This window comes from Artemia franciscana, chromosome 8, assembly GCF_032884065.1.
Source record: "Artemia franciscana chromosome 8, ASM3288406v1, whole genome shotgun sequence".
Lineage (NCBI taxonomy): Eukaryota > Metazoa > Arthropoda > Branchiopoda > Anostraca > Artemiidae > Artemia > Artemia franciscana.
Window position 1 is genome coordinate 48,052,041 of NC_088870.1, and position 18,913 is coordinate 48,070,953.

An 18,913-nucleotide genomic window follows, 5' to 3' on the forward strand; every position below is an offset into this window, starting at 1 on the left:
TTTCCAGTGGAGAGAGGGGATTAATTTCAGTCGAACAAACTTTACTTTGATAGATTTTTTGCGTAGAAAGACATTTTAGAAGTAGGAAAGCCAGATTTTTCGGCAGTATTTGAAGAGAAAAGATTGAATTTAAAATAACACTTTTCAACTAAAAGTGAGGAACAACATTGAAACTTAAAACGAAAAAAAGTTATTTTGTATATGAGGGTGGTTAACCCCCTTTCAACACTTTGCTCTTTACGCTAAAATTTAACTCTGTGTCCCAATTATTAAAGAATTACATCTGAAACACAATGGCCGTTTTGATGGAGTATAAAACTTTTTAAAAGTTATCAAAACACTTTAGCGCGAAGAACGAGGCATTGAACAAGAGGCAAACCCCCTCATATATGGTATACTTTCTGTTTGTTTTAGGTTTTAATTTGGTTCCTTACTTTCAGTTGAAAAAATATTTTTTTATTTAATTGCTAAGAATTCTATCTCCGACCAGAGGGCGTGGTTTCTTTGTCCTTTTTTTCGACCTTTTTTAATTCTATCAAGGTCTTTTCGTCGTCATCGCTCATTCTACGTCCATAAACTATACTAGCGTGCTACACAATCATTTTGTTGTTTTTTTTTGGCCAGACTTAAAAGTAAAATTTATACCCGCATAGGAAAGCCCTACAAAAATTCACAAAAATTTATTTTGATATTTTACAGACATTTATGAATGTTTAAATTTACTAGATTTCATTTGACAAATAGAGGAGGGGTTTAAAGTAAGTATAATAACAATAACTTTTATATCTGGAAAAAACTGTTCTGGTATGTAAACAGAACTTTTTAGATTGTAGAAAAATACAATTTATTTTTGTTATTTTAGCCTGAAAAAGAACAGAAGAATATATAAAAAAAACTATCCCTTAGATTTACAAAATTAAACTTTCAATGAAAAAAATGCAAGAAAAACTTCATATTCCTACATTCCCATGAGTCAATGCTTCTGATTCTGCCTCTTACAAAAATGGGGCGGGGAGGGGGCCTAGGTGCCCTTCAACTTTTTTGGCTGCTTAAAAAGGCCACTAGAACGTTTGATTTTATTTACGAGCGTTTTTATTACTAATAAATGCACGTAACTTACAAAATAACTTACGTAATAAACTTATATATTCATATATTTTATTACATATATGAGGGGGTTCATCCCCTTGTTAAAACCTCATTCTTTATACTATTGTTTGAATTTTGTACCATTTCTTTAAGAATGGCCCGTTAATCACAAAGGCTGTTTATTTAGAATAAATAGCTCTTCTGAAATTACTAAAAATACTTTAGCGTAAAGACCAAGGTATTGAGGAGGCAATCATATACTAAATAATTTCTAATAGTTTTAAGTTTCAATGCTGCTCCTTACTTTAAGTTAAAAAAATTGTATTTTTATTTAATTTCTCGTTGTTTTTTAAAAATAAAACTGAAAAATCGAGAAAAAAAAATCAGGGAAATTCTCTTTTTCCGAAATTAATTCCTCTATGGAAAGATACTCTCAAATAACCAACAATCCCCGCCTCCTGCCACTAGAAAAATCCCCCCTGAAAACGTCAGTATACTTCTCAATAACTATTACTATCTGTAAACAATGGAGGGAATTCATGACTTGCAGCTCTTTCCTTGGAGACTATGGAGGATTAAGTCGTTCTCAAGGATATAGTTACTAGCCTTTTCAACTATGCTGAACTAAATAGCAATCTCAAAATACTGATCGGTGACTTTGGGGGAAACGAGCGTGGGAGCGGGCCTAGTTTCTCTCAATTTTTTTGGTCACTTTAAAAGGGCACTAGAACTTTTAATCTCCGCTAAAGTGAGCCCTCTAGTGAAATTCTAAGACCACTGGGTCGATATGATCACCCCTGGGGGAAAAAGAACAAATAAACAAATAGGCACGCACCAGTGATTTTCTTCTGGCAAAAAACACAAAATTTCACATTTTTGTAGATATGAGCTTGAAACCTCTACAGTAGTATTCTCTGATACGCCAAAGCTGATGGTGCAGATTTTTCCCCCTTTTTTGAAAAATAAGGCCAATTTTCGATCTAAACTTGACAAAACTTATATATATATTAAATCAGCATAAAATCAAAATTTTTTTGATGTATATATTGGTATAAAAATTCTGCTTTTGAGTGTTTTAGTTACTATTGAGCCTGGTCATCCTTAATACAGTTTGCTACCTACCAACTGTTAAAAAAAGGAAAATTGAAAATAGATTAAAAAAGTATAAATGAAACAGAAAGTCATTACATTCTTGGTACATATGTTTTACATTTTTGACAAGATTTGTGTTTTTGACCAATTCTTCTATTATTTGTATATATATATATATATATATATATATATATATATATATATATATATATATATATATATATATATATATATATATATACAGAATAGTTTCATATACCGAAAAATATCTTTTCGTTTTAAGTTTTATGTCATTCCTTACTTTCAATTAAAAAACTTTTTTTTGTTCAATTTCTGAACGTTTTTGAATTAATGCAGATTTTGATTTTGATTCACTGTACATGAATAATTAAAGTAAAACAGTTCAAAATAGGGATGAAACTTTTACTAGGGATGAAAATAGGGATAAAGTGAACCGATATAAAATTATTTAACTGGATATTTCGAACACAAATACAGTGTTCATCATCAACAGTAAAATTCAATAATTAAAAAAACAATTTGTATAATAATTTTAATGTTTTTAGCTAAATGGCTTTTTCAAAATTTTGATCGGACGATTTTGAGAAAAAAGGGTTGGGGAGGGGCCTAGTTGCCCTCAAATCTTTTTGTTACTTGAAAAGGCCACTAGAACTTTTAATTTTATTTACAAACGTTTTATTAGTAATAATTAAATGCAACATACAAATTAATTTACGTAACTTCTATTTTTAAAGTTCTATTACGTAAATTTGGGGGTTTGTCCTTTCGTCAATATCTGGCTTTTTACATTAAAGTCCAAATTTTGTTCCAATTCATTAAGAATGACCCCTGAATCACAAAGGCCGTTTAATTAGAATAAATGGCTCTTTTGAAATTACAAAAAAAAACTTTAGCGTAAAGAGCGGGGTATTGAGGAGGAGGCAAACCCCCTCGTATACATAATAATTTCTGTTATATTTAGTTTTTAATGTTGCTCCTTTTTGTATGCTTTTTTATAGTTTATTGGCTTTCTCAAAGTTGAAACCTGAAAATTTTGAGAAAAAAGGGCGGAGAGGGGGCCTAGTTGGCCTCCAATTTTTTGGCTACTTAAGAAAACCACTAGAACTTCTATTTTATTCATGGACGTTTCTTATTACTAATAAATACGCGTAACCTATGAACTAACTTATGTAACAAACGTCTATATACGTAAATTTGATTTCCTACATGAGGGGGTTCATCCCCTCGTCAAAACCTTGTTCTTTACACTATAGTTTGAATTTTGTCCCAATTCTTTTAAGAATGGCCCCTGAATCAAAAAGGCCGTTTAATTAGAATAAATAGCTCTTTTGAAATTTTTAGATTTTTAGTTCTGGTACATTATAAAGCCAATAAATAAAATATATAAAAAAAAAGTATCTCACGGTATACATCTAAGGCTAGGCAGCCACCAATACTTTCTATGTTTGTTTCCAAGAATATTTTCGTCTGCAATTGTCACAGGCCCATTCACTGAAAAAAAAAATCAAAATTTCAGCTGATTCTTTAACTGTTAGCATAACCCCACCTCCCAAGGAAGGAAAAAAAAACGACGTTAAACATATATCTAGAATACAGTCTCCAAAAACAACTCCTACGATTCTGTTTTTGAACTTGGTTGTGTGACATAAAAACGTGTCAAGTCTCAAAAATTAAGTAGCAGCCACAGTACGAACTAATTTTTATATAACTAGATATATTACAATATATCTAGTTATATCTCTATACTCCTAGTCTAGTACTCCTATCTAAAAAAATGTGGAATTTCGTATGTTTTGCCAGAAGACAAATCACGGGTGCGTGTTTATTTGTTTTTTTTTTGTTTTTTTTCCCAGGGGTGAGCGGATCGACCAAGTGGTCCTAGAATGTCGCAAGAAGGCTCATTCTAACGGAAATGAAAAGCTCTAGTGCCCTTTTTAAGTGACCAAAAAAATTGAAGGGCACCTAGGCCCCCTCCCACGCTCATTTTTTCTCCAAAGTCAACGGATCAAAATTTTGAGATAGCGATTTTGTTCCGCATAGTCAAAATCATAATAACTAGGTCTTTGGGAATGACTTACTCCCCTAAAGTCCCTGGGGGAGGGGCTACGAGTTACAAACTTTGATCAGTGTTTACATATAATAATGGTTATTGGGAAGTGTACAGACGTTTTCAGGGGAATTTTTTGGTTTTGGGGTTGGGGCTGAGTTGAGGGGGCTATGTGGGAGGATCTTTCCTTGGAGAAATATGTCATAGGGGAAGAGAAATCAAATGAAAAGGGCGCAGGATTTTCTAAAACTACTATAAAAAAAAAACAATGAAAAAATAAACATGAAAAAGTTTTTTCAATTGAAAGTAAGGAGTAGCATTGAAACTTAAAACGCACAGAGATTATTACACATATGAGGGGTTCTAAAAATACTTTAGCATAAAGAGCGAGGTATTTAGGAGGAGATAAATACCTCACTTTTTATGCTAAAGTATTTTTAGTAATTTCAACTATTTACTCTTCGGCCTTTCTGATTCAGGGGTCATTCTTAAAGAATTGAGACAAAACTTACGATTTAGTGTAAAGAGTGAGGCATTAACGAGGGGATAAACCCCCTTATATATATAATAAAAATGTAAGAATATAAAAGTTTGTTACTTAAGTTAATTCTTAAGTTTCGTATATTTTTTACTAATAGAAACGTTCGTTAAAAATTAAAAGTGATTGTGCCTTTTTATGTAACCGAAAAATTGGAGGGTAACTAGGCCTCCTTCCCCACCCCTTATTTCTCAAAATCGTCTGATCAAAACTAAGAAAAAGCCATTTAGCCAAAAAGAAATTAATATGCAAATTTCATTTTAATAATTTATGTGTGGAGGGCCAAAATCAAACATGCATTAATTCAAAAACGTTCAGAAATTAAATATAAGAAAACTAGTCTTTTTAACTGTAAGTAAGGAGCGACATTAAAACATAAACCGAACGGAAATTACTCCGTATATGAAAGGGGTTGTCCCCTCCTCAACGCCTCGCCCTTTACACTAAAGCTTTTAGTTGTTTTAAAAAGTAAAATTGTGGCAAAGAGTCAAACTTTAGCTTAAAGAGTGAGGCGCTGAGGAGGGGACAACCCATTTCATATACGGAGTAATTTCTGTTCGTTTTAAGTTTAATGTCGCTTGTTATTTAATTTCTAAATGACTCTTTCTGCCTATATTAGGTGTCGTTCTTTTGGCTAATTTTGAATTTTTTCGGGCAAAATGATTATTTTAAGTTTTAGTTTCACTCTTTATTTTCTATCAGACAAACCGAAACATATGAATAACTTGTAAAAGTGAAAACCACCGCTAGTGCCGACAAAGAAAGTGTCAATAGCATTTAGCGTTTGACAATACTTGATAATTTTACAAGTTTTCTATTTCATGTTAGGACCTGAGATCAGACACTTAGTACTATCTTTATTTTACGAATTACAGCAATTACTCTAATTTTTAGAAAAAAATGCCAAGTATTGCGAATCGCAAGATGGCATCGACCTTTTTTTTTTGTCTACAGTAGCACCAATTTTTACTCTCATAAACTACCCATAGTCTTTGAGACAAACTTTATCATCAACTGTTTTAAGACAGAAAATTATATCAGATTTGAAACAATTTTTCTTGTAGAACTGAGGAGACCTTGACTTACTTGACTTAACGCTCCTGCCGAAATGCTTCTAGCGTCGAGAGTGATGTTACGTGGCGCCTCCATTTAGACCAGTCTCTTGCAAAGATGTGGAAGTCCTCCTGAATATTTGCCATGGTTAAGAAGGCACCTGTCGTGTCCTTTCATCTGGTTGGGGGACGACCTCTTGGGCGTTTCCCGCCGTACATTAGGGGATCAAAGTCAAAAATCGTTCGTGCGGGAGTGTCGGGGGGCATGCAAGGAGATATCCATACCAGCGTAGTGTTTGTTGGGTGACTTGGACTAAGAAGAGCATTTGAGCAGTTAACGCCAGGAGGTTCTCGTTGCTAACAAAATCATGCCAGCGTAGTCCTTCAATGCGGTGAAGATGTTTTGTTTTGGCTATTTTTACGATGCTAAGCAGTGACTGAGTGGCTGGCCACGTTTCGACTCCGTAAAGAATCACGGATGCCACCGAAGCATTGTATATGGGCATTTTGGTCCTATGGCTGATAGAAGGTTTCCTCCAAAGGGCACTTAGTCATCTTACTGCTGCTAAAGCTTTGGCAATTCGGTGCATTAGATCTTTGAGGATTGATTCGTCATTTGAGAGGATAGAGCCAAGGTATATAAATTCCTCAACAATTTCAGCTGGTTTGTCACCGACCATTAGGACTTAGGACTGATGAGACCATTTTTACTAATTTTAATTTCATGTCATATACACATATTCTCTTTCGAAGAAAAAAAAAACACTTTTTTTGAAAATTTTAGAAATTACTTGGTCCTGATCGTGACAACAGCCACATGACTGATACATGCCACAGCTCACTGGCTGATATCCATGTCTGAGAAGTCAAACAATTCATCAAAACAATCAGTTTAGTAAGATTTCTATACAGTATTTTGATGAAAATCTTACTTTTTGATCATTCCCTTGGGGTTAAACAAAAAGTATGGTCGCATTGTGTGGCAATTGAGGTGGTCATAAGAAAGCATAAAAATAGTAAAATTGGCAAAATAAGGAATACATTTGCAACTGAGAAAAAGAAGCGAATTTGGGTTAAAATACCTTGATGCTGTTATCAGCTGTTAGTCCCAGTGGTGTTATTGGTTGATTTCTCTATACAAGCCATAAAAAGGTGGATAAAATATTACGAAAAATCAGATGAGGCTGGTTTATATTTCTCTCCCATTACAAAGAAACCAAATGCAAGGTCAATTTTTTTCAATCCACAATGCAAGAGTGAAATTTAAACCCATTGAAAGATAAAATAATGAACCTTAAGTTTTTACAAAACCATTACAAAGTATAAAATACTATGTCCATCATTGCTAGAACCAGCGTGCCTGTTGTCAACAACTAAATTAATTCACAAATAATTAAGGTTAAAAACATTGGAGTTTTTTTTCATCGCCTAACCACGTTTATTATGTCATTCCCAACAAAATTAGGTTAAAAAATATATTTTTGTACTTCACAAAAAGCAGGATTTCTTTCTTTAAAGGATTCCAATGTGAAAAAAAAAAGTGTGTATTATAACCCCTAGCTGAATGCAGTGGCTTCAATTCAGTATAAAATGTATGAAATTATGCCAGTTTGTCATTCTGAATCAGGAAATACTTTGCTTTTCAAATGTGTTTGCCATTTCAAATTTTGTTGATATGGGTAAATATGAAAAACGGGAGCAAGGCTCATTTTCTGTTCATTTTCTGTGGCTTAAAGGATCATCTGCACCTAGGATCAAAAATATAAATCCAATGTCCAGATCCAGATGAATCTATCAAGATTTAACTAATTTTTAATTTTGACTCTTTGAGTAGCAATTTTTCCTTCCTAGAGTCTTTTTACTTTCAGTAAAATGCTAATTTTTCATGATTCCATATCCTACCAACAGGCTTTTATAAGTACATAATTAAAATATTTACAAATACTCTAAATAGAAGCAAATTGTAATTAATACATTAAAAGTAGTTTGAGGCCTTATTTTTTGAGGCCTTAGCAATGAAGATTAGGAGAGGCACTATCTAGGATAATTAGCAATAATCTTGTACGTTATACATTTCAATTGTCGTTTATACGTTCATTAAAAAAAACAAAAACAGATTCATTAGGCTGTTGCATAATAAAAATAATAAATAGTAATAAAAATATAAAATAATAATAAAAATAAAACTTAATAATAAAACATAATAAAAATAATAAATGCCCTTGTTTTTATTTTAATGTTGTTTTTTAATGTACGTTTTTTATTTAAAATGCCGTTTTTACTTTCATTACAAAAACAATTAACCAATCAGATGCATTAGGCTGTTGATGCTTCCTTTAATTATGCAGCAAGAACAGTCTGTCTCAGTTAAGACAGTTTAAAATAATTTCATTAAAGACATTGTGCATACAACTAATATTCATTAGGCGGAATGGTTTTGAAATTTTTAAAACATAATTTTCAACCCGGTCTTTTAAATGGCATTCTAGCTGATCTTCAGGAAACCTCATTAAAGGGAGAGTTTAAAACCCTCATAATTAATGCTTATGCATAAAATGATACAAAAGCTACTACTGCCACTAAAGCTAGGGCTACTACTATTAATTCTAATGCTACTAATACTATTGCTGCTGTTAAAACTAACAGTATCAAGGCAAAAAAATTTGGAAAATATTTGGAACTAAGTCGAAACACACTCTGCCAACACAGGCTGTTTGAAAGAATTCCTTGTTAATCCTCTTCTGATTTCTAAGTCTTAGAAATACGCCTCGTGAAATTTTGGCAAAACAACATTTACCTGAATCTGGAGCATAGAGGAGAAATTCTGGAAGCTCCATTCAATTACACCAACAGCAATTTATCTGAAATTTAAGTTAACAGTTTCTTTTTCTCTGGTTTAAGTTCTGAAAATGCAATTCCTGTTATTAGACTAGAATTTTAAGCCATATCAATGAGTTTTTTTTTTTTTAATTTAGGAAATGAATATGCAGTGAGTGGGCGTTTCAGTAATATTTTTGGAATGGCTTACCGTAAAAGGATGAAAATTCTGGGGCATCATGGGTGGGATGTTCAACTGACCAAAAGGCAATATGTACCTACTAATACTCATTTAATGAGGGAACCTCATTAAAGGGAAAGTTTATAACTCTTACAATTAATGCTTGTACCTTAAATGATGTTTATTCCTAAATTTCTATACCAAGAGGAATTTCTCAAGCTGATTTTGGGTACAATTATCCACCATTCTTTGCATGACATGAACACAAACTTTCATCTTTGGGCGATTTTTGCTATTTTTATTTTTTCTTTTTCTATTTTTTTCGATTTTAGTTCTAAACATGGCCTCAAAACCTCAAAATATTAGCTTGTGAATGTTTATTTTTAGAAGATCACGTAATAGAGGATTTTTGAGAAGAATAAACTCTATGTATAAGTAGGCTTCATTTAATATTATATTTCAAAAAGGCTCTGCTTCTAAAAGAGACGAGTCAAACAAATTTACATCGAATTCAATATAAAAACAGGATTTTTAAGGTTTTAGTTATCTTTTTCTTTTTAAAGGATTTCAATATGAAAAAAAGTGTGTATTATAACGCCTAACTAAATTCAGTGACTTCAGTTCAGTATAAAATGTATAAATTATGTCAGTTTGTTGTCCTGAATCCGGAAACATTTTGTTCTTCAGTCATGTTTGCCATACCACAGTTTGTCGGTATGGGTTAAAATATTAGCATGTGGAAGTTAATTTTTAGGAGAGAACACGTAGAAGATGTCTATAGCAAAGAATAAAATCTATGTATAGGTAGGCTTCATTTAATACTATATTACTGAATGGCTCTGATTCTAAAGGAGAAGACTTGAACAAATTTACAATGAATTTAATATAAAAAATGTCTACAAAAAGTAGTTGGTAAACTGATTCTCGTTCTTGTGAAGTGAACATTAAGTACTATTTTTATTTGATGTCTTTTTCAACGGAAAATTGCAATTCTGTTATTTTTGTTTGTACATCTGAGATAAATTTCCTGGTTTAAGCTCCAAGCAGTCTATACTGCTATATCCAGTGATTGTGTTTAAGTAGCGCCATCTATAACTCAAATCACGCGATACAAGCAGTCAATAGACCACGGGAGCGTATCTCTTGTTCCTGAAAAAAAAAAACAGAAATAAAATAAAACTCTTGAAACTTAACAAACTGTAGGAAAAAGAAATACTTGTACTAAAGATTAAAATGGAAAAAAAACAACTGAGGATTCAAAAAGAAATAAAATTATACAGGAACCGAAGGCCCAAGCTGCCGAGCACAGCAAGTGGGCTGAGTGGATTGATTGGAAGTCAGGCTCCAGCAAAGCAATATCTCTTTTTTCTCGGGGGGGGGGGGGAGGAATGTGGATTTTACTACTCCCTACTGCACCATCAATACTGTAAATATTAAAATTTCCTTTAAAGAGATAGTTGAATATATTTCATGAGAAAATAATGTTACCCGTATATAGTTATTCCGTATACAATATTAATTAAAAGTGTTAGTTTTATTACTATATAGCCTACATCTTAAGCCTAGTAAAATGTCTTTGGCTTAGGTGAATCGAATATAATGCGTAACTTTCATGAAATATTCGTATATATTGAGCCAGTACAATTATCAAACGGTGAATGACAACAAACTTTAACTCGGCCCAATAGTAACTGCACTTCTAAAAAATGAAATTTGGACACCAATAAATATATCAAAAGAATTACGAATATTCTTCTTATGGTAATTCCAAATATATAAGATTCATATTACCCTTCAAAAACTGCAAACATGAGAAAATTTGCGTGATTTTCTAAAGGGGAGGCCTCCCTTCCAAAAAAAAGTAAATAACACCTCAATGAAAATCAAACCATCAGTTTCAGCATATTAGAGAACCACTAATTGTTTCAGGTCGCTACCTCCAAAAATGTAGGATTTTATATTTTGTGCCAGGAACAAAATCACAGATGCGTGTTTATTTTTTACTTTGCTGGGGGGGGGGTTCCTAGGGGTGATGGTTTTGATCCAATGGTCCAAGAAGATAGACAGAGGGTTCGTTCAAATGGAAATTAACAAAGTTCCTGTAACGTATGAAATATCCGGTAATTACGCTTTTGGGGATTTCATCCACCCCCCTCCACAGCTCTCAGAACAATGATTGTAAGTTTGGCTATTAGTTTACTATTTACATATAGTATATGTTACTGAGAGGGTTGTTTGTTTGACTTTTACTTTCCAAAAAGATAAAGGGCATCCAGGTTGGTCTTTCAAAAAAGGTTGAGGGACGTGTTGAACTAAGTCAAAATATATTATTTGTATACGGGCTGTCAAAAGGGCGTAACTCAGGAATGACTGAGCATACTAAAAGATAATATTTGTACTCTGCTGCCTCCGCTACAACTTCTACAAACATAGTGCTACATTAAAAATATTGAACGAAAATTTAACTAAATCAAAAGACTCTATATACATGCGCATTGTCGCAAGATAGCATCTGAAACTTGGATTTGAGCATTAAGTAGGAATTTTCAGAAAATGAGACACTTCAATCAAACAGTTCGTGGTAACAAACTGTTACCACGACCCCCAAGACCCCCAGAGCCCATGCAACCAGCAAGACCCCCAGAGCCCATGGGAAATGGCTTTAAGATACGAAATTTGCCCATTGCCTGTGTATGGTATTTATTATTGAGATTTATTCACACATTTTCGAAGGGGATATTTTGTGCTCGGGGGTTAGTTTCCGCGGAAAGAGTATTCCATGGGGAGCAAAAAAAATTTTATTTGCCTTACTTTCGCTTTGTCAACTCAATTTTACAAGTGCATATGTTGTGGGGGAATGATTCGGGAAAATTTTTAGCGGGAAATTTCCAGAGATTTCCAGAGTGACCTAAAAAACGATTAGAAATTTAAGGCTATTTAAAATCAAAGTTTGCTAAATACAATTTTTTAGGCTAAACCATCCGCAAGAAATTTTACATAAGTGGGGGATAAGGTTTTACATGGAATAGGGTTATTATTTTATGTGGAATGAACTTCCCACGGAGGAGTGTTCTGTGAGGGTATGGAATTTTTCATGGAGGGTAAGCCACATTTACCTGCATTGTTTGAAAAACGATCAGAAATTTTAAAAAATCTAGCTTTTTTCAGCTGAAAGTAAGGAGTAACATTAAATTTCGAAACCAACAGAAAGTATTCCATATATGAAGAAACACCTCCCCTCCTCAATTTTTGTTCGTTTTGATTTTGACTGTTGCTGCTTCTTTTCACTTGAAAAAACTGTTTTTTATTTGATAAACTGCGCGTAATGAGCTGCATTAAAATTTAATATAACTGAAAAGCATTTCATATATTAGGAGGGCTACCCCCACCCTTATTCCATTTTTTTAGTACTTTTAAAAACCTTCAGATACTAATTAAATGACTTTTGAGTTTCAAAGTAGTTCTTAAGGAATTGGAAGAAAAAGTCAATCTTTTGCGCAAAGAGGGGGCTGGATATTCTCCAATTACTTTTGACTATTAAAAGGGGCACTAGTCTTTAAAATTTCCAATTGAACGAGCCCCTTTCGAAGTTTCTACGACAGCTCCTTCTTTATGAAGTTCCCTGGTCCTACAAAAAAAAAAAAAAAAAAAAAAAAAAAAAAAAAAAAAAAAAAAAAGAAGAAGAAAAAAAACACATCGTTCATTACTTAGGCAGCACTATTGGGCTGCCTATGATTATCGACTTTGGATGCGTTTTTGTGACTCATGATCAGCCAGGCAAAAATGGGTGAGAATGGTGGCCTCATTATTCCCTCTCTTTAAGGGATTAATATGGAAGATGAAGGCCAGGGGACCTAAAATTCCTCAACGACATACCCCAAAAAATAAAATTCTTTACAACATTCACGTAGGACTTTTTTGGTAAAAATTAATAAAAAAAAAATTATCCAAATAATATGTTGTTTTTTTAAAGTAAAGGGCTTCATAAAACCAAAATAAAGACAAATTATCTTCAAAGTAAAAAAACTATGCAATCTAAAAGAAAAAAAAGATTTAAATATTTCTACCCACAAAAAGGCTATATTAATAAAAAACAAACAGAAATGGATTTTAAAAACTTTTTTCACAAAGCAAGCTTGTCAAAGAAGAGTAAAGAGCTCCATTAAGCTAAAATGAGTAAAAAAGAAATTGAATAATTTCTTAAGCATAAACTGCCACAAATAAATAAATAAATTAAACCCAATACTAACTAATATTACAAAAAATAACCGATTCAAAGTCAAAACGGGCAAAACTTCACAGGAGTAGGCCTGACAACCCCCACGCCTTCTCAGACCAGAACATAATCAGACTTAAACAAAATACATTTTAAATATTTTCACGTTTTTACTTTAACAAATAAGGAAGTGTTAAGACTTTAATAAATAAATATCAGAATTTATTTGTATATAAAACTGACAATCCATGTTTAAATCGCAAATTATTATCTGGTCTTGAGAAGACATGGGGGCTGCTAGCCTTACTCCTTTTAAACACAAAACTAGACAATATCTAGTCTCTGCTAGGTTCGAGTAGGCTAAAATGGAATACCGAGTCTCTTTAATAAACCAAATAACATTAATATTAAAATTATAATATTATAATTTAAAATAATTAGGAGAAGTTTTGCAACTTGAAGAAGGTCAATATGATCATTAAAAACTGAAGGTTCAGGGCTTATCAGCTTGGCTGAATAACTTATACCATATAATATAAAGGTTTTAGCGTAAAGTTTTCCAAATTTTATTTTTAGTATTAGAGGTAAAAAGGAATCACCGAGTACATAATGTGCTTGTGAGTCAGTATAATATGTATGTACATTTAATTTATGGTTATTCAGGTTAGGTTATTCAGGCCTTCCTCTCTTTAGATATCTGGTGAGAGTTTTCTCTTTGGCTCTAAAGTCGATAGGATGGGATCCTGCTGTAGCCCTTATTGTATCAGTTTTAGCAGATAAAAAAGACGCTGGAAATTAAATCCATAGAAGTTCTTTGAACAGATCATGACCTTTTTACAATTTTTTTTCAGTGCTGACAACCATACAGGTATTGCCTATAATATGGTGGATTCAATAGCAGCTTTGTATAACTCTCTTATGACAAATGGATTAAGACCCAAAGTGGTTATGGTGGCACATAACAATTTGATTGAATATTGTCTGACGACTTTTACTTTATTTTCAACATGTTCATTCCAAAGTAATTTCCTCTCCAAAATTCAGCCCAAGTATCTTATTTTATCACTTATTGGTATATTGCGACTTAAAAACTGAAGATTAATTTGTTAAATTTCTCTTTCAAATTCCCAGTGAATGGGCCTGTGACAATTGCGGACGAAAATATTCTTGGAAACAAACATAGAAAGTATTGGTGGCTGCCTAGGCTCTTTTTTTATACTAATGCCGCTTGGTATGTCTTGTTGTCTTTCATGACTTCGCCTACTATAGGGTCTTACGCTATTTCTATCGTATTTACGGTCACCTCTTTCATGTTCCATTTTTCCTCTTTGCTTCTTCTCGACAAGAGATACGACACTTTCTTTCTTCTTTTTTGTATGTTTCTAAAAAAAATAATGGTTAACTAGAAAAAAGGAGAATAAAATACAGAACGTACTATATTGATCATAATTCTTATCATTCTTATCATTCTTTCTTTCGTATTCTTGAGCTTCATTTCCACTATCCCATTTTGTATGTTCAGGACTTAAAGGCCTTTTTTTTATTCTAATGCCGCATGGTATGTCTTGTTGTCTTTCATGACTTCGCCTACTAGAGGGTCTTACACTATTTCTATCGTATTTACGGTCACCTCTTTCATGTTCCATTTTTCACCTTTGCTTCTTTTCGACAAGAGATACGACACTTTCTTTCTTCTTTTTTGTATGTTTCTAAAAAAAATAATGGTTAACTAGAAAAAAGGAGAATAAAATACAGAACGTACTATATTGATCATAACTCAGAAATAACCTGAGTTCGATCTAGATTCTTTTAAATTTGTCACACTATGTGTAAAAGATGTCTCTAATAAAATGTATAATGCCCAAGCCAAACGATAGTTAACTAACCGAAAAAAAAAAAAAAAAATTGTGGATGATCTGGGTTCTACAGAACACGATTTGAGCTTTCGATAACTTTATTGTATTATTTCAACAGTATAACAATTAAGATAAATAGAAGAAGCCACTTTATATTATACAGCAATATATCTCTAATATTACGGTTCTTTGCTTTTAGTAAGACACTCGTACTGAAATTTTATTCTTAAAAACACACACACACACAGAATTACCTACTGATGTTAACTGTTTGCCTTTTTTCTTCGAGTCATAAGCAATATTCACTGGGAAAGATAGTTCTATTCGTCCCTCCCAAGAGCATATTCGCAGGGAGGAGTAGGTAGTTGACTAGCTCTAATAGCACTATTATTTTATTAATATCAATTCTATTGCTTAATTTTGTTTATCGTTATTTTTTATTCAATTAAATTTTTCACAAAGTCTGTTCTGTATAGTATTAAAGTGCCAACTATTTGCGAAGGTGATATGAAAAACACTGTAGATTAACTTCTTTGTATCTTGGAATTCCTACGCTTTCACTTAGAAATTACCAACATTTAGAAAAAAAGACTTTACTTACTAGCCTTCGTGTCTAAGAATATTAAATTTCAAATCCTACAAAACTGTTTTATTGAGCCGTTTCTTCTTTTGATTTAGACTTATTTTCTAATGAAACCGACGTAAAAAAAAGGAATTTGACTTTTTCTTTATAGGTTATTCGAATGCTTCCTGGTGGTGTTACAATACTGGGTGTTTACATTGTTACAAAAGAGGATCCATTTGCATCTCCTAAAAAAATTTATTGTCTGCTGTATACATTCTGGGAGGGGACAGTGAATATGTTTTGAACTGCGGCCTTTCTTTCTTAAAATTATATCTTTGACAAAGCGGTTCAAATGATTTCCTTGCAAATACATTTCAAACGACAGATAATCTCATGTTGGGACTTGATTTAGACTTATTTTCTAATGAAACCGACGTAAAAAAAAAGAATTTGACTTTTTCTTTATAGGTTATTCGAATGCTTCCTGGTGGTGTTACAATACTGGGTGTTTACATTGTTACAAAAGAGGATCCATTTGCATCTCCTAAAAAAATTTATTGTCTGCTGTATACATTCTGGGAGGGGACAGTGAATATGTTTTGAACTGCGGCCTTTCTTTCTTAAAATTATATCTTTGACAAAGCGGTTCAAATGATTTCCTTGCAAATACATTTCAAACGACAGATAATCTCATGTTGGGACTTGATTTAGACTTATTTTCTAATGAAACCGACGTAAAAAAAAGGAATTTGACTTTTTCTTTATAGGTTATTCGAATGCTTCCTGGTGGTGTTACAATACTGGGTGTTTACATTGTTACAAAAGAGGATCCATTTGCATCTCCTATCCCGGTACGACAAACAATCGGTGCTATTACCAAAGCAGTTGATGAGGCTCACCTGGATATGATTAAGCTAGAAATTGATCCCATTGTAATTCACGTGCATGCTTCCTCTGGAAAGTAAAGCCTTCTATTACTCTATTGTTTTTTTCTTTATATTATATTGTAGCGTACTCCTCATTTTTTGAGGGAAATAAAGAAAATAAAAAAATAAAAAAATAACACAGCAAAAAAAAGAGGTCAACACTCATTTTACAGCAGGGTGGGGAAGCCATGGAATGACCTTCCACCTAAAACATTTCTAACAGATGACATAAACAGATTCAAAACACAACTAGCACAAACAAATTTTCAAAGTAAATCATACTTTTAAATAATTTATAGTATTATTTGTCAGTGTTTGTTGTAGTCGTTATTTTCATTGATTTGTATGTGTGTATTATGTTGTCAGTTTTGTCATAACTTTTATTTATTATGTTTATTGCGACAAGCTTGAAAGCTTACCGTATTTGGTATTAATAAATAAATAAATAAATAAAAGGCGTAAAAGTTTAAAAGCGTAGGACTGATGAAAAATAACACAGCAAAAAAAATCAAAATTAACAATTAGCATCACCGTTTTTGAATCCCTCACTATTTTGGGGTAGGGATTTAGGTGGGGGGTTTGTTGTCATCCTCCAATCATTAGCTATTGGTGCTAAAGCTTTACTAGTAATTTACTAAAATAAATCATCAACAGATTTTGTAAAAAAAAAAGGTTTTACACTTTTTAACAGCAAGATTTTTGACAATATTAACAATTATATTCAGAAGTAAAACTAATGGTATCTATTATCCCTGACTTAATTCTCTCCTATTATGAGCCCCAGAACAAAAATCAGCTGAAGTAGGACTTACTATACAATTGGGATTATTTTTCCTAATGTTCACTTCACAAGAACTTGAATCAGACTAGTACATTTTTCGAACGAGCAAAAAGAAGAAGCAAAAGAAAGATTGATCCATTCAAACTCGTTTCACCTGGATTTTCAAAGATGTATGCTTTTATTTCATGTTTTAATCTTTCAGCGACCTTTTTCTTCAGCTTTTATATTCCCTTGATACTGTGAAGTGCATACATTGAATTTGGCATGTTTATCAAACTGAGTAAGATGTATTTTTGTCTAGCCATTGAAGCAAGCATTACTTTGCAAGGAGGGGTATTTCAGAGGTAATGATTAAAGTATCAAACAGTTCGTGGTAACGAACTGTAGTAAGGAACGACCCGGCTCAATAGTAACCAAAACTCTAAAAAACAGAATTTTGATACCAATAGTTACATCAAAAGAATCGAATTTTAATGCTGATTTTAAATATAAGTTTTATTAAATTTAGTCTTTTTCATCAAAAGTTACGAGCCTGAGAAAATTTGCCCTATTTTAGAAAATAGGGTGAAACACCCTCTAAAAGTCATAGAATCTTAATTAAGATCACACCATCAGATTCAGCGTATCAGAGAACCCTCTTGTACAAGTTCCAAGATCCTATCTACAAAAATGTGGAATTTTGTATTTTTTGCAAGAAGACAAATCATGGATGCGCGTTTATTTGCTTGTTTTTTTTTGTTTTTTTTCCCAGGGGCGATCGTATCGACCCAGTGGTCCTAGAATTTTGAGAGAGGACTCATTCGAACGGAAATGATAAGTTCTAGTGCCCTTTTTAAGTGACCAAAAAAATCGGAGGTCACCTAGGTCCCCTCCCACGTTCATTTTTTCCCAAAGTAGTCGGATCAAAATTCTGAGATAGCCATTTTATTCAACATAGTATAAAAACCTTATAACAATGTCTTTGGGGACGACTTCCTCCCCCACAGTCCCCGTGGAAAGAGCTGCAAGTTGCAAATTTTGACCAGTGTTTGCATATATTAACGGTTAATGGGAAATGTAGAGACGTATTCAGGGGGATTTTTTGGTTGGGAGGGGGAAGTTGATAAGAGGGGGCTATGTGGGGGAAATTTTCCATGGAGGAATTTGTCATGGGGGGAAGAAGATTTCCATAAAGGGGGCGCAGCATTTTCTAGCATTATTTAAAAAAACAATGAGAAAATAAATATGAAAAAGTTTTTTTCAACTGGAAGTATGGAGTAGCATTAAAACTTGAAACGAACAGAAAATATTACGCATATAAAGGGTTCACCTCCTCCTAATACCTCACTCTTTACGCTAAAGGATTTTTAGTAATTTCAACTATTTATTCTACGGCCTTTGTGATTCAGGGGACAAAATTTTAGCTTTAATGCATAGAGTTATTGACGAGGCATTGACAAGAGGGCGAACCTTCTCATATACGTAATAAAAACATACGAACATATAAGTTTGTTACGCAAGCTAATTCGTAAGTTACGTATATCTTTTACTAATGAAAACGCTCGTAAAAACTAAAAGCTCTAGTTGCCTTTTTAAGTACCCAAAAACTTGGAGAGCAACTGGGCCTCCTTCCCCTCCTTTTTTCGCAAAATCATTCGATCAAAACTATGGGAAATCCATTTAGCCAAATAAATAAATATGCAAATTTTGCTTTAATTATTCATCTGCGGAGAGCCGAAATCAAAACATGGAT

The 18,913-nt window shown here is 32.9% G+C and overlaps 1 protein-coding gene across 8 annotated transcripts in view; it reads right to left on the reverse strand.

The window, feature by feature from the left end:
- The window catches only part of LOC136030506 (uncharacterized), a 182,056-nt gene extending 163,903 nt beyond the window's left edge, over positions 1-18,153 (reverse strand). The window contains exons 1-4 of one of the 8 annotated variants that reach the window (XR_010618310.1): positions 17,213-17,273; positions 16,374-16,428; positions 14,357-14,435; positions 9,702-9,986 (exon numbers count right to left, since the gene is read on the reverse strand). The gene's annotated coding sequence lies outside the window, so the exon portion shown is untranslated. Of the gene's footprint in view, positions 1-3,601; positions 3,694-9,701; positions 9,987-14,356; positions 14,436-14,488; positions 14,763-16,373; positions 16,429-17,212 lie in introns of those variants that run through there. The other 7 variants (XR_010618306.1, XR_010618317.1, XR_010618305.1 and 4 more) reach the window with 7 other exon arrangements.
- Between the last annotated feature and the right edge of the window lie 760 nt (positions 18,154-18,913).